Source organism: Diadema antillarum, unplaced genomic scaffold, assembly GCF_040938485.1.
Source record: "Diadema antillarum isolate AM-2024a unplaced genomic scaffold, OU_Dant_1.0 seq00000217_RagTag, whole genome shotgun sequence".
Taxonomy (NCBI): domain Eukaryota; kingdom Metazoa; phylum Echinodermata; class Echinoidea; order Diadematoida; family Diadematidae; genus Diadema; species Diadema antillarum.
The window spans coordinates 754,840-771,212 of record NW_027271272.1 but is presented as its reverse complement, the minus strand read 5'-3'; the positions used below and the strand labels follow the sequence as shown (position 1 = coordinate 771,212).

The window sequence follows — 16,373 nt, the reverse complement described above, 5'->3', positions numbered from 1 at the left end:
TATTTTCTTAATCCAGTACTCTAGAGTGTGCTTCTTCTATGGGCTCCTAGTGCTTTGATTGGTTTGTTTTCAAAGAGAAATGAAGGGTATATGATAATAAAGCTTGTACATCGTAGGCCAGCCTCCATTTCATCTTGTATGTTTAGGTACACCTTGACAGATGACAGATTTTATGCAACTTTCACTCTATGCATAGCCAAAATGTCAAGTGCTGTGTAACTTTTATGACGTGCCTTGATCAAACCAAGTCATTCCAGTCTTGTATTCATTCTATTACAATAATTTAAAGTGCAGAATTGCACATGTGTGTTGTATAGTGTGTGCCTTACATTTAGAGGCCCTTCTCTGTGTTTGCATGTGAATACTATTTTGTGGAGAAAGAAAGAAACGTACAGTTTACTTATTCGACATTACTGGACACCTAAAATGCAGCATAAAAAGGACATAGATCACATCTTATAGGTATTACGCATCTCCCCTGTTCACAAGATCTTATTTAATTTTTGGTGAAGACTTTGTTCAATGTGTAATCCAGAATTCCAACGTCTGTTGAGAGAATATAGATCTAATTTAGGAGTAAAATTTAGACTAAAACTCAAAGACTGACAACATGAGTGTAGACCTAATAGAAATGTATACAAAGTAAGGGAAAGCCTTGCAAGTTATGGAGTCTCCAAATCTAGATTGATTTAGAGTCTCTACTACAGAGATGGCAACTCTTACTTTTTTTTTCAGTATTTAGTACTTATTTTTGGTCAAGATACTGCAGGTTTCATGGAAAATACATTTTTTTCCAAAATTCATTAAAACAAATCAATGTCTATTGGGGGAAAGGTGAAAATACTGTTTTTCCATCAAAAATACATCTTTTCAGCAATCAGAATACTGCATTGCAATTTACAAGGTTGGCATCTCTGCTGCTAGATTAGTCTAGATTTACTGTCTAACTGTAAGAGAAACTATACAGTAGCTAACCTCTATCAGTCCCAGACCTTTTAGTGTAAAACAAGCGGAGACAGAGGAGATGTCTAGTTCAGATGTTGATTAGATAGATGATACAAAATTTAGAATGTTCCTAATTTGTAATCCTTCTTGCACCTCCCACAGTGTAAATCAATGCTTGAGAATTATACTTCTTTGATTGTTATTGCTGTACAGGCAATTGCAAGTATGGGCATTTGTGAGAAGTCCTGAAACATGATACATTTTCCCATGATACACATCGATGTGCTTGAACGTGTTGATTATGTCTCCGAACATCCACTCTACACTGACCCTGACCGAGCTCATGGATCTGTTGTAGACTTCCTGCTCAGGTGTCAAGATTGGCTCCTTTGAAGGGGCACTGTGAGTTTAGCTCTTATAGGGTACGCAGGGTCCCCATAGATGCAAAAGACATTGCTCTGTGGGCCATAGCTGTGAAGCTCTAGTTGTCGAAGCAATCCTGATACGCGAAGCATGTAACAGTTGAGCCTTCTCCCCTCAGTTGGGCTGCATAAATTTGCAATCATGCCATTTGCTGCAGTGACTGATTGATGCTTGAGGGCGTGGCTTCTTTTATGCCCTTTGAACTTTACTCTCTGGTCTCTGATTGGCTGAGCGATGGGCCGGACTGTTCCATCCACAAAGCCCCAACAATTTTGAGGGGTGACTCCTTGTGCATGAACTGCATGATTGATTTCTTGAACAGATTGTGCATAAGCCACTTCATGTGTATGTCAAAAACAACATTTTACTTTGTGTTGAATAGGTCGCAGCTTTCGACAGTTGTATCTTGTGTGGCCCATAGTTCATCTGCACACTCATCAAACAGAGCTCTATTAAAGGCTCGACTGTGTCACACTCAGTTGTGCTTTCTTTTGTTCCAGTTCTGCTTTCAACTTACGTTTTGAACGTTGATTGAAGAATTGAATGATTTTTACTGTTTTCTTGGCCTCTGTTTAACTTATCCAATCAGATATTTCACATCTTTGGAGTCATCGTATGTTTCAACCAACATCATACTTTATTATGATGCCTTACTCACCTGATATCCATTATTTTTCGTTTCTTTTTTTTAAAATGTACTTTGTATGTATGCACGCCTGTATGTCTTTATTTTAGTAGCATTTATGTTGTATATCATATCATTTTTTATGTTTATCATACGCTGTACAATTGCAATAGGGTGCACCTTACCCGACAAGTGTTCGCTTCATATAGGTGTTACCCAAAAGAATTCTTGTAATACTTGTCGTGCCGATGGTTTTACCCTTGTAGGGGAAGAATCAGAACATTCATGGATTGGCCGAGTTACTGAGGGAGTCAGAGGGGCCTTATCCATAAACCCTTGATGATAGGCCTTCCCCTGGTCGAGGGTGGTGAACCTGTAATTGCCTCCCAAGGTGTCAAGTGTGTCTTGAATCCAGAGGATTGGTTGCCGGTCACTCACCGTCCTTTGGTTGAGCTAACGGTGGTATACACACAACCGTAGTGTCCCGTCATTCTTGCGCACACATACAATTGGGGATGAATATGCGAACTTGGACTTGGCGATCCAACCTCGGCTGATAAGGTCACGCAAGTATTCCCGCACTTCTTTCATCAGGGGTGGGGGCACAGCCATGTATGTCTTTTGTACTGGCGTCTGGTCGTCAAGAGTTACTTAGTCGTAACTGAAGGGTAGGGATACATCCTATATCTTGTTCGTCCTTGACAAAAGCATCACTCTCCTCCGTCAACATGGCTTCTGCTTTTTGTCGCTGTTCTTCATCTAAATGGGACAGGTCTACTGGCGGAGTCCTGGTCGGAGGGTTCTGAGTCTTGGCCGACACTTCTCCCACTGTGCCACTCTGTGTCTTGGTTGCAGTACTTTCTAGTAGTAACTCCCCTGGTAACACTGAGTGGACTGTTGCTAATACCCCCAGGCATGTGTACGATGGGAGGGACACGGGGTAGTTTTTGTCATTGATGACAGGGACAGCTACTTTTGCTCTGCTTCTTGTGGTTACGTCTACAGGAGAAGCTTCTGCAGTCAGGCCATCTGGAAGTTCATGTGTAGGGACATCTTCCAGGTGGAGGCGTACATTGCACATTATCTCTCTCGATGTTCCAGGGGGTATCATTACCGAATGCCTTCCTGATATCACTTTTCTCTCTCTCTCCTCCTGCACACTGTCTTTCTTCTTTCTATTCAATTTGGTTGTCACAAGTTCTGCCATCCAGGCAGAGTTAAATATTTTTTGATAACAAGACATTCCATGAATAGATGAAAAAGGAGAAGATCAACGAAAATAGTAATAAAAGTAATGAAAAACACCCCAGCAGATTTACACGACGATTTTGACACGATAGACTGTTTTGTTGTCACCTACAGTGCCATACTCGATGGTTATTCATTCAATTGGCAGTTTACATGTTGGTAAGTTTAACTCTGGTGCTGCTGTCACTTCTTCCGGTATTTGGAGACATTCTCCCGATTCCAATATGATGTCGACAGGAAAACTCAAAAAAGATAGAAATGGGGAAACAACCAGATTTGAGACGAGTGAAGAAATCCATTCATATAATACATTGATGTACTCAATACGACATGGTAATCAAAACATTTATGAACCAGTATGAATGAGCAATGGAAACAAGTGCTAGAAAGCTGGAAAGCTGTACGTTCCGTTCTTTACATGGATGTCTTTAATCTGAAAAGATATGGCAACAGCGCATCAGGCAATATAAAGAACTTCAGTATAATGATGTCTGTATCATAGATCTAACTGAAAACAATATACTTGCAGCTTTTTAGAGTGTAAGAAAAAAATAAATCATGTATTGATTGATTTGACTGAAAAAATAGTATCTAAAGGGAAGATGGATGAATTTGTAATGTTTATATGATGTTGAATGTGTCCCTGAAAAGAGACGTAAATTAGTGTAAAAATGACCCAAAACAGGACTAAAATGAATGAAATGAATAAAACCAAAAATCAAAATTTTGGAATAAATTCTTAAAAGTGGCATCTCTGCCAGCTACAATCTTATCTCAGATATGCTTGTACAATTTCTGTTGCGGGTGAGCATTTCTAGCTGCCTATAAACTGCAGAGCAGCTGGAATTGAGATCAAGCCAAAACCATTCTGCAGGGGTGATGGATTCCAAATGAAATTTCCCATTACAATTCAACACTACTAAAAATGTATTGCAATCACAAATGATTGAGATGAAATCACGTAATTATCAAAGCATCACTTATATGACAGCAAAAACAATAACTTCTTTTTATATAAAGAGCTCTATATGTTGCAATGAAAGAATAACATAAGACTGAACTACTAGGTCCCTGTAAGGGAGGAATGAAGAAAGAACTGTAAAAGCTGCAAAACCACAGTCAAGATAAACATGACAACTTCACACACTTTTCAGATACCCAGTGAAAGCTAGACATTTGATATTTATGTTGAAAACCAAGGATTAATGCATGTACTACATGTAAGTGCTACTAGGCCTTAGTAAGGGTGGACATGGTCATTTCTGAAGAGCACAGAACCAGAGTCAACCTTACTAAATAAGTAGGCTTTACTGGCAAGAGCCAGTACAAGGAGTTTACTTTGTTTGGCAAGGTGCTTGCAGAAGGACCTGTATGGAATGGTGGTCAAGGCTTATTTCTTAGCCTTCATGGAAAGAGTGGTAACGGAGGGAGCCTTGCGTTTGGCTGCTTGCCGGACAGGTGCAGAAGAGCCTGTAGAGGTCCCACCCTCTTTTTCCGAGCTGGAGTCCAAGAGATCTCCCGCACTGTGCTCTGCAGCATCGGATGCCAAACTCAATTGCATGGCGGTGGCATCAACTCCGACAGAACTGCAAATTCCCTTTATTCGGGCAGTTGACTACCGTATTCGCCGGCGCAAAGGCCGCAGCGCCGTATAGGCCGCAGCCCCGATTCGCGCAACGCAAAAAAAAAGAAAAAAGAAGGAAATCACGGACAAAAAATACGGAAAAAAATGCATGGGAAAAAAAAAAGAAATTACACCATAACTAGACATTGAATTTACGTATGCTGATAACCATTCTCTCATTGATTTTACAGGTTTAAAATATATCAGTCCATGAGTTTCGAAGCTCCGAGGCGGGATGGAAGAAAGACCAAACAGAATAAAAGCACGCAAATGTGCGTGCGGAAATTCCACATCGTGTGGACGTGTGAATGTACAATGCCGATATCCGGAGCGTCAGAGAATGTGACTCGAGTGTGATTGAATCTGAAAGATGATAAAGATATTAATGTGACGCATTATACGTTTGAGAATGCCGATGTCACGAGCGTTTGGGTATCCCGGGAATTGAACTGAGAGAAGTGGAAACGAGAAATGAGAGAAATGAGAAAGAGAAATGTTACGTTGTGAAACGGACGTGAATGAGTTCCATTAAAATGCGTAATTTTCTGAAGCGTCGGGCAGGCGTTCTGATTTAGCACTGTAAGTTAATAAAATCTCAAATTGAAAACAATACTTTCGTTGTCAACCCTGAAATGAAACTGAATTTGTATGATATTGATGAAGAAGCGTAATATTAAATTTTACATCTCCAAAACCTGTGAAGGAAAGAAAAATAATTCAAAAAAAGGATTTGTAACAATTCTTTTTTGTGTGTGTGTGTTGTTATTTGACTGAAAATAAAAACGAAATGTAAAGTGTAATGCTTTCTTTTGACTCATAAACTTATTCTTTCTTGAATATGTGTGGCCTTAAAAAAGGCCGTTGGGGTGTGATGGGCTTTTAAAAGCCCTCAAACTCTTCGTCGCTGCTTTCTTCGAAGACACGCCATAGCTCTTCGTCATCGTGGTAGGCCAAGTCGTCGTCGCTGTCCCCGCTGTCGCCTGACTCCCCCATCTCATCCTCCCAAAGAAGGTCGTCCTGAGAGCCGTTGAGGTCGTTGCTGATGCTGCATTTCATGAATGCTCGCTGGATGATTGACGGAGGCAACTCATCCCACACCTTCTTGATCCAGCCGCAGATTGTTGGCAGATCGACCTTCTTCACTCTGCCGCCCTTGGTGAAGAACTTCTCCCCTTCAATCATCCAGTCTGACCAGCATTTCCGTAGCCCATCTTTGAACGGCTTGTTCACGCCGATGTTGAGTGGTTGTAGAACGGACGTCATGCCTCCGGGGATCATCACCAGATCTGTGTTGCTGTCTCTCAGCAGTTCCTTCGTCGGGGCCGTGTGGTGACATCGAAAAGCGTCCAACACGAGCATGCTGCGTCTTTGAGTGCCTGGTCCATCCACCCTTTCTCCTGAGCCCTTACGATGACGCCTGGAGGGAACTGTAGCTTAGGGATCGTCTTTCTCTTGAAGATGACGTAGGGTGGCAACTTGCCCCCGTCAGCGGTGCAGGCAAGCATCACCGTGAATCGGTCTTTCTCATGCCCCGTGGTTGTCACGCTGACGGACTTCGCACCCTTCGCCGAGATGGTTGTGTTGCTGGGTACATCAAACGTCAGCGGCGTTTGGTCAGCGTTGCCAATCCAGCTGAGAGGGTAGTTGTGCTGACGGCGCTTCTGAATGACGTATCGCTGGAACTTGGTGGTCTTCTCTTCAAGATCTTTGGGGAGACGTTGGGCGATGTGGGTGCGCCGCCGAAATGACAGGTCGTGGCGCCTCATGACGCGGTAGGCCCAGGAGGTACCCACTTTGAAGTCTTCGATGCCGCTCTGATCTGCGATGGACCGTGCCTTCAAGCGGAGTGCTTGGGTGGCAACAGCGTCCCCAGCAGCCCTCTGCTCGACGACCCACGCGAGAAGTTGCTGCTCCAGCTCTGGCCAGCATGCCTTGCCGGATCTCATGGCCTTTTTCTTGCTTGGCATCTTCTGCAGGGTAGTCTTGCTCAGCCGCCAGCGTCGGATGTTCTTCTCATCCACCAGCGTCGAATGTTCTTCTCATCCACATCATACTTTCTACCCGCTGCCCTGTTGCCAAACTCCTCTGCATACGAGCAGACAGCGAGTTTGAATGAGCCATTTTCTCTTCCAGAATCATCGCTGTCAAGTGACATCACATCATCAGTGTCCGATGTATATTCTTCATTCATTGATGAACTGGACTTTCCCTTGCTGTTTATTTATTATTTATTTATTTATTTATTTATGTTTTCTTTAATAGCAGGGTTGTCCTGTTCAGAGCCCTAATGGCCTGCTTTGCAAGGGAGCCCTGCATCAAATACAAAGGTTACATAATCAAATATGGATTACAAATAATATCGAGTAACATAATATACAAATAGAAAACACAACGAACACATATGGAAAAATAATACAACATTAACAGCTTTCTTCTCACAGTTTTCTTATTTTCCCTAGCCAGCTTTTCACATCGCTTTTGCTCTCTCTCGTCATATTCCTCAGCACGGCGATCAAATTCTGTTGTAGAGGTGGCCAGCATAGTTTTCATCCGCTTTCTTCCTCGGGAAGACTCTTTTCTTGCTGGAGCCTAAAGAAGAAATGTAGGATTACCAAATGTTAGCATGATATATCTAAAGAGACCACCTGCTGTTAAAGACCACATTTTGGTCTCCCTTGGGTGGTCTTTATAGACAGGTTTTATTGTATAAACAAGGATCAACAAATTGCCCCCACGTTAATGGGGAAAAATAACCACACATTTTCAAATTCGACAAGTCAAGCAGGATCCTCTTAAAAAGGTCCTCCTGGTGCCCCAGCTGGTTCCTGGGCACTGAGAAATCAAAGCCCAGTTCGCTCACTGCAATAACCCGAGGGTGTTGCAAGTGGCGAACAAAGGAGTCCCACTGTCCGGTGGTAAACTTCTCTGACAGAAATTAATAATAACATATATGAACATATGTGTACTTACTCTACGGATATATACATATATTATTTACAATGGCCAGATAGATGGCATTGATGGCCATAGAGGCAGTACCGTTGGCGAGGGTCTCCGCCAGCAGGTTTGGCAGGGCCACCCCACAGATGTCCGCCACCACCTGGCCCACATCAACGACAAAGAGTGGGGTGTTATATGACCAATACCACATGTTGGGATGGGGTTTCAGGTGGGGCGAGTCTGTCTCCAGCAGCAATCCCTACCGCCACATGGTATTTGAGGGCCTGATGGAAGTGGCCCTCAAATCTGGCCTCGGCGAACTTCTCCGGGTCGCAGAAGTTCACCACTCCCCCCGACAAGTCGGACCGGCATCCTTGGCGTCCTCCCTGGGGTCAGTGCTCTGTCCCTGTAGTTTTCCAGGGAGTCCATTTGGAGCCGGTCTAGATGGAAATGGGCATCGCATGCCCAGACTGCCGGAGGAGTTGGTGCTCTTTGGGGTGCCTGAGCCCTCCTTGGCCCTGCCACCTCAGCAACCCCAGCACCCATTGTACCCGTTACATTCGCCAGGCCTCGGGTGGGGAACTGGGCTGTCTCCTCAGCCAGCACCCCCAGCTATTGGTGCAGCGTTTTGGGAAGCCGGCCAAGAAGAAAGGCCATTATACGCCAATGGATCAAGGCAGCCGGCATGTTTATGGGGGAGATGGAGGGCACAACTCTTGCCCAGCGTTCCTGGGCAATCATACCCTCCATTTCCATAAACACATCCGCTGGGATGATGTGGCCTGGGCTTGTCTTACCCTTCCACGTCCCCTGCCCCCCTCTGCCACTACCCCACCCTGGCGGGGTTTCCCAGGCATACTGCGAGCCCCGAGGTCCACCGCAGCCTGGGCCCGGGCCCGCTGCTGCGGCCACTCCTGCCTGCGCTTCCAGTTCTTATCTTTGTTCCCCTTCTTTGGGCCGACAAACCTCTTCTTGCCTGTGAATCGGGGCTGCTCTGGCAAAAGAGTGGAGCTGCCGGCAAAGCCAGCAGGCTCTGGTTGGTCGGCCTCGAAAGTATACGGCGTACAATATAGAGCAACGAATTGAATAATCGCACACTATCAGCACTAATGTCAAAATGTTTGTATTTTCTACCCGAGTGCATTACTGAGTGAGAAAAAAAAAGAAAACAAACAAATACAAGAGCGAACGCTCGACACTACATTAACTATACGTACAAATGGTACGACTCTGCTACTCCGCTTCAGCGCCAAAAAAAGAAAAGAAAAACGTATGTTCGAATCCACACGACTATCCGTTTCAACGGTGCGACGACGAATGTATGTCAGCTCATCAAACTATTCTAAAACGCATGAATAGATATGTACGTTGCTTCGCTAAGCACGAAGAAAGAAAGAAAGAAAGAAAGAAATATCAATCGTATAATTAGTGTGTCTTAAGCCTGCACGTAAGGTGCAGTAAGAAAAACAAAGAGAAAATGATTGTAAATGTTTATACAAATCGGGCTAATAAAATGTATCAGATTTCTTGCAGTACGCCACTTCCGCGAAAAGAGAAAGGAAATCGCAAGAAAAAAAATGCAGAGTCGAGTTTTTGTTTGGCTCCCCAAACCAACAGGTGGATGCTTAAGAGGAGCCAAACAAGAGAAACTTGACCATGGGATCGAAAAGGGCGCGAATCTTCTGTCACTGGGTCTAAACGGCGCGCTTCGAAACAATAGCGGCATCCGCACATTGAACTCAAATGTTACAGAAATACAAAGTCACTACTTAACTAACATCAAACTCAACTTAATTCACATGAATTTAGCAATTTTCTTTCTCCGTAAACCCCCCCCCAAAAAAAAAAAAAATTTTTTTTCCTCTTTCTGTTGTGTCTTTCTGGTCTGCCATACCCGTACGTAATGGGTTGGCAAGACCAGAATTTACCACAAAAATTTACAAATTGATGAAAACCGGCAGCAGTGAGCACCGGTATTCGTTCTAAACCAGAAAAAATAGTCCAAATGACTTGTTTGAAAGAAAACCATCCTTAAACTGTTTGAAAAACAAATAAAGAATGGCGGCAAATTTGAAATTCCTTAAATAGTCTAGCTAAAAGTCCGAAAAAGACATCCTCATCACCATTGTAAAATGGTGGCAAATTTGAAATTCCTTAAATAGTCTATCTAAGAGTCCGAAAGAGACATCCTCGTCATTGTAGCGCTTATTTCCCTAGCTTAAGGTGCCGAGAATTATATGAAAGTAAACGCTATCAGAGTACTGTAGCGTTTTCCCTAGTTGAGGTGCCGAGGGTGTATAGGGAATAAACGCTATCAAAATATCTACTGTTATTATGCCCTAATTAACACTATAAATGAACACTAATAACAAACAGGCTCAGCCTCTGCTTACCTTTATGAGCAGCTGCTCCCGTTTACCAAGTGCAGGTAGTGAATATGGTCAGTGGTGGTCGCCGATGTAAAGCAAGGTACTGGAAATGTCCTTCAAGTCGTCTGTCCTGGGTCCGTCTGTCTCTCTGTCCCCAGGTTACCCTCCACGTGAAGTTCCATACCAGAGTGTATGCGTGGCGACGGACGGTGCTACACACCGGTGAATCTACTTACTAGTATGTACTGCAGCACCGGTATTGGCTTGTATATTCGCGGTGGCAGATATATTATCGCCGACCGTATATGTTATATACTCCTGGTGGCTGATATATTATCGCCGACCGTATATGTCATATACTCCTGGTGGCAGATATCTTATCGCCGACCGTATATGACATATACTCCTGGTGGCAGATATATTATCGCCGACCGTTTATGATATCTACTCCTGGTGGCCGATGTATTATCGCCGACCGTACTATAGTATGTGATATATATTCCTGGTGGCAGATATACTATCGCCAACCATATATATTGTGACGAACTCGCCTTCTCGTCGTGAATTTAAGAGAGTGTATTTGACTGTTTGTACAAATGTCTCCGCGAGCCGTGTCAGGATGGCCGAGTAGGCGGGGTTCGTTTTGTTGCAGTTTACAACAATCCCTTTAAATCATTAAAACTACCAGTCTGTGTCTACCATGTAATATGTTGTGTCAGAAGCAGCTCACCAACACAAGCGGCACACATACCAAGTTCAGCATCACTTAAAGTATGCCACTCCCAAACGTCAGTTGTAGATGGTGTTAAATTGGTACGTCTAGTTTGTTACCAACTTTTGCTACCAAGTTCTGCTACCAACTCTTGCTACCAAGTGCTGCTACCAACTCTTGCTACCAAGTTCTGCTATCAAGTTTTATTACCAACTCAGTCACGCTAACGTGGAACACCTTTCACAACCATATGGTGGCACAGGTATCGTTGATGGCACGGGGTAAAGTGCTATATCGCACCGTTACCAACACCTTCAGGCGACGACTGGAACTTGGATTGGGCACAGGGCATATGCGACAAGTCACATTACCACTATTCCCGAAATCCAACGGCGACGACTGGAACTTGGATTGGGCAGGGACTATGCGACAAGTCACATTACCACTACACCCGAAATCCAATGGCGACGACTGGAACTTGGATTGGGTACGGACTATGCGACAAGTCACATTACCAGTATACCCGAAATCCAATGACTTGCTAGTTGGTCTTCTCAGGAACATGTACCACCACTCTCCAAGCTGTCGTATTGTGGTAGAACACTCAAGAAGACACAGTGAAGACAGCAATTCAGGAACACATGCACAGTTTATTATACATAGAAGTGAACATTAACATCACATTGGAAATGTATCATACACGGGCTGCTTGTTGCGGACTATGTCACACAACGGCCAGTTTATATGCCTCTCCTCCTATCGCGGAATGAGGAGGCAATCCCGCACGGCCGTACGTGACGCGGAAAATACTCGCAGTAGTCGTTCAAATTATTTATAATGTTGGCGTGGTTATTAAATTCGTACAACGATTATACATTTTAGCAATATCTCTTGTACATGGTTACTTTAATTCGGCATGTATCATCGGTCTAAACCGGAGTTGGTATTAAAATAATCCAAACTTGCCTATGACAAACAAGTAACCACATATTAGATAATACATGTTTAAACTCATAATGATGCATTACCACCTTGAAACGTTTGTCCAACGTTTCGATAGTGTGCCCATTTCTATACTACAGGCACAATCGATTATGACAAATTATAATCGAACGGTTAAATCGAATTTCGTTACAATATACTTCGGGTGGCAGATATATTCGCCATCCATACAACCAAACCGAGTACCGAGCACGGAGTTCAACCTGTCTTACTACAATCCCCCCGGTCCTATAGATTGTCACCTGTATGGCGACAATCTTCACAAAAAAATAATTCCCCCCTTCTTTTTGCCTGTGGAACTTCAGTTTGCCGGAGTGCTGATTAACGGCAATTCTAGCAGAATGCCTGTTAACGGCCATCCCGGCAAAACTACATTTTCCATTAAAAAGCATGATTAGGTTGTTCTGCCGAAACCTTCAGCTCACTGGAGGAGGCAGATTTAAAGAAGAGTTACCTGAAGGGGAGTCCAGTGGAGGGAGACAGAGAGACATTTTCAGGGTGGGTGGTGACTGACACCCCGGACCTTCTCCTAACTGAGCATATATGTCTATCATATATGCGCAGTTCCAAATTAACTTCTGTAAGCTTCTCTTACAGAAATTCATAACAAATATGGACATATTTGTACTAATTACACTACAGATATATACATATACATGTATACAATGGCCAGATAGATGGCATTAATGGCCATAGAGGCGGTGCCCGTTGGCGAGGGTCTCCGCCAGCAGGGTCGGCAGAGCCACCCCATGGATGTTTGCCACCACCTGGCCCACATCCCCGACAAAGAGTGGAGTATTGTACCACATGTCGGGATGGGGTTTCAGGTGGGGCGAGTCCGTCTCCAGCAACAATCTGTTGCTGGGGATGGCCCGCACGGCCTCCTGCTGGACATGCCCAAAGGTCCGGGCCAGGCCAGTTATCCCAAAATAGGCATTTGGGAAAAACCGGCACCAGTCCCGGACGAGGGCAACATTCCCACCGAAACAGTGGAGGTGAATCCTTTGGAACCGCTGGCATCTCTGCCTTAGCAGGCGGAGAGCCAGCCGGTGGGGCACAGTGCTGCAGCACTGCCCCTGAGGTGCATCACTAGGACGAACCCCAGGGTTCCCAGGTCAAGGATCCTTTTGAAAAGGTCCTCCTGGGGCCCCACCTGGTTCCTGGGCATTGACAAGTCAAAGCCCAGTTCGCTCACTGCAACAACCCGAGGGTGTTGCAAGTGGCGAACAAAGGATTCCCACTGTCCGGCGGTGAATTTTGCTGCCTTCTTTGGGTGGATTCCCACCGCCACTTTGTATTTGAGGGCCTGATGGAAATGGCCCTCAAATCCGGCCTCGGTGAACTTTTCTGGATCACAAAAGTTCACCACCCCACCGGCCAGTCGGACCGGCATCCTTGGCGTCCTCCCTGGGGTCAGTGCTCTGTCCCTGTAGTTTTCCAGGGAGTCCATTTGGAGCCGGTCTAGATGGAAATGAGCGTTGTATGCCCAGACTGCCGGAGGAGATGGTGCTCTTTGGGGTGCCGGAGCCCTCCTTGGCTCTGCCACCTCTGGAACCCCAGCACCCCTTGTGTCCATTACGTTCACCGGGCCTCGGGCGGGGGTGTTGGGCTGTCTCCTCGGCCGGCACCCCCAGCTGCTGCTGCAGTGTTCTGGGAAGCCGGCCGAGAAGAAAGGCCATTATACACCAATGAATCAAGGCTGCCGGCGAGATTATGGGGGAGATGGAGGGCACGACTCTTGGCCAGTGTTCCCTGGCAATCATGCTCTCCATCTCCATAAACACATCCACCGGTATGGTGTGGCCTGGGCTTGTCTTACCCTTCCACGTCCCCTGCCCCCCTCTGCCACTACCCCACCCTTGCGGGGTTTCCCAGGCATACTGCTAGCCCTGAGGTCCACCGCAGCCTGGGCCCGGGCCCGCTGCTGCGGCCACTCCTGCCAGCGCTTCCAGTTCTTATCTTTGTTCCCCTTCTTTGGGCCGACAAACCTCTTCTTGCCTGTGAATCGGGGCTGCTCTGGCAAAAGAGTGGAGCTGCCGGCAAAGCCGGCAGGCTCTGGTTGGTCGGCCTCGAAAGTATGCGGCGTACAATATAGAGCAACGAATTGAATAATTGCACACTATCAGCACTAATGTCAAAATGTTTGTATTTTCTACCCGAGTGCATTACTGAGTGAGAAAAAAGAAAGAAAACAAACAAATATAAGAGCGAACGCTCGACACTACATTAACTATACGTACAAATGGTACGACTCTGCTACTCCGCTTCAGCGCCAAAAAAAGATCCATTGACGTGGGCCACCAGGTCATCCAAACTGGCTCCTTCCCCAATCAGATGCCTTGCTATCAGCCCAAGCCCCTCCACCCGCCGAGTCACCGCCTCCGACCACCTTGGGCTCAGGTGGTCCTTATGAGGGTGGAAGTAATCCGGCAGGTGGTGGTAGACATGTCCTCGCAATTTTTGCGTGACATGTTTGCACCCCACCACTGGACACTTCCGCCCCCGCCCGTGGCGTGGTTGTTTTTTTTTTTTTTTTTTTGGGGGGGGGGGGGGGGGGGGGGGCTAGGGGTGTGGCCTGGGCTTGTTACCCTTCCACATCCCCTGCCCCCCTCTGTCACTACCCCACCCTGGCGGGGCTGCCCAGGCATACTGTGAGCCCGAAGGCTCTCAGCAGCCCGGGCCCGAGCCCCCTGTTGCCGCCACACCTGCCAGCGCTTCCAGTTTTTGTATTTTTTACTCCCTTTCCTCGAACCAACGAACCTCTTTATGCCTGTGGATTGAGGCTGTTCTTGGAAAAGAGTGAAGCCGCCGGCATAACCGGCAAGCTCTGGTTCGTCAGCCTCTGGGAATGCGGGGGCCGGCAGGGGCGGCAGGCAGTCCGTCGGAGTGGGGGATGGAGTGGAGCTTAGAAATAATTCGACCAGCCCCATCTCCATGTCCAGGTCATCGCTGGCTAGGGTGGTCAGTTCATCATAAGTTGTACCCGCGTCATGTGGTTCCATCTGCAAAGAAAGAAATTCATGCATTATTGTTGTTACTTAATTACTGCGGCATCTTCTCACAGAATGGGCAATAGTTTTTATCAATTACCGTGCCCTCTTCCGGAGTTATTCTAATGCAGCTCCCATGGAACCACTCGTCGCATCCATCACACTGAATCATGAAAGAGCCATCGTCTGGCCTCTTACAGAAGCAGTAGATGTCCTGTCCACTGGTTCTCTTCTCAGGGACCGGGCTATGATCGGTGCACAGCTTCAGGCGGTCGTGATTTACGACGTGGGCCATGTTGCGGTACACCACCCGGTACAGGTAGGGGGAGAGTTTCTTGATTATGACAGCAGGTCCTTTCCATGGGGATTGTAATTTCTTACTTTTTCCCTTGGCGACCGCCGAGTCCAACAAGTAGACTTTATCCCCCTCGTGGAATTCCCGGAGATGAGTGTTCATGTCATAGTCCTGTTTCATCCGTTTCTGTGATGAATGAAGGGTCTGGCGTGCAGCTTCGTGAGCTTGCTGGAGTGTCTGCGCCAGAGTTATGACATACTCCTCCATTGATCCTGAGAATGCCTGGTCAGGTACTGGGTACATGAGGTCAGCTGGTTGATTGACCTCCCTCCCTAACATTAGCATGTTTGGGGTGAATCCCGTGCTTCGGTTCACGGTAGAGCGAATTGCCCCTGCGATTTGGGGTAGGAACTTATCCCACTGGTGTTGGGATTTGCCAATGTGGCACCGTATTGCGTCCATGAGGGTCCGGTTGAATCGCTCAACTTGCCCATTAGCTGACGGCCGGTACGGTGTTGTTTTGGCCTTGTGGATCTGCAATACTTTGCATAGGTCTGCAAACAGGCGACTTTCAAAGTTTCTACCCTGGTCCGTAAATATTTGCAACGGACATCCAAATCGGCTGAAGAATTCGCCCACGGCTGCATGGTCGGTTGCCTCCGCCGTTTGGGTTGGCAAGGGGACACATTCTACCCACTTCGTGAACTGGTCAGTACTCCCCAGTACATACCCTATTTACAACTACATGTACAACAAGTATGACAAAGTATACATGGTGCCTACTCAGGGTTTATGAGCAGCTGCTTTCGTTGTAAGTATACTCGTAGTCAAGTCGAGAAACTGGTGGACTTGGACAGTCAAGTTATCGGAGGGTCCTGATCTGTTGTCTGTCCTGTGTCCGTCTGTCTCTCTGTCTCAAAGTTACCTCCATGTGAACTTTCCGTGCGTGCGATCGGTGCGTGCATGCACGTTTGTTGGGAGTTGTGCTGTCCGTCAGCCTGTGCTGGCACATATGCCGTTTACCGGAGGGTGCGCGGCCGTATGGCCAAGCTCAATACTATAGTGTATGCGTGGCGACGGACGGTGCTACACACCGGTGAATCTATTATGTACCGCGGCACTGGTATTGGCTTGTATATTCCCAGTGGCAGATATATTATTGCTGACCGTACATACAACTGTAGCCTCTTTCAAGGCAGC

At 46.2% G+C, this 16,373-nt stretch overlaps 1 pseudogene; it reads right to left on the bottom strand.

Moving 5' to 3' along the window:
- Positions 1–1,113: 1,113 nt before the first annotated feature.
- On the bottom strand, positions 1,114–3,104 carry LOC139729074 (uncharacterized; annotated as a pseudogene).
- Between the last annotated feature and the right edge of the window lie 13,269 nt (positions 3,105–16,373).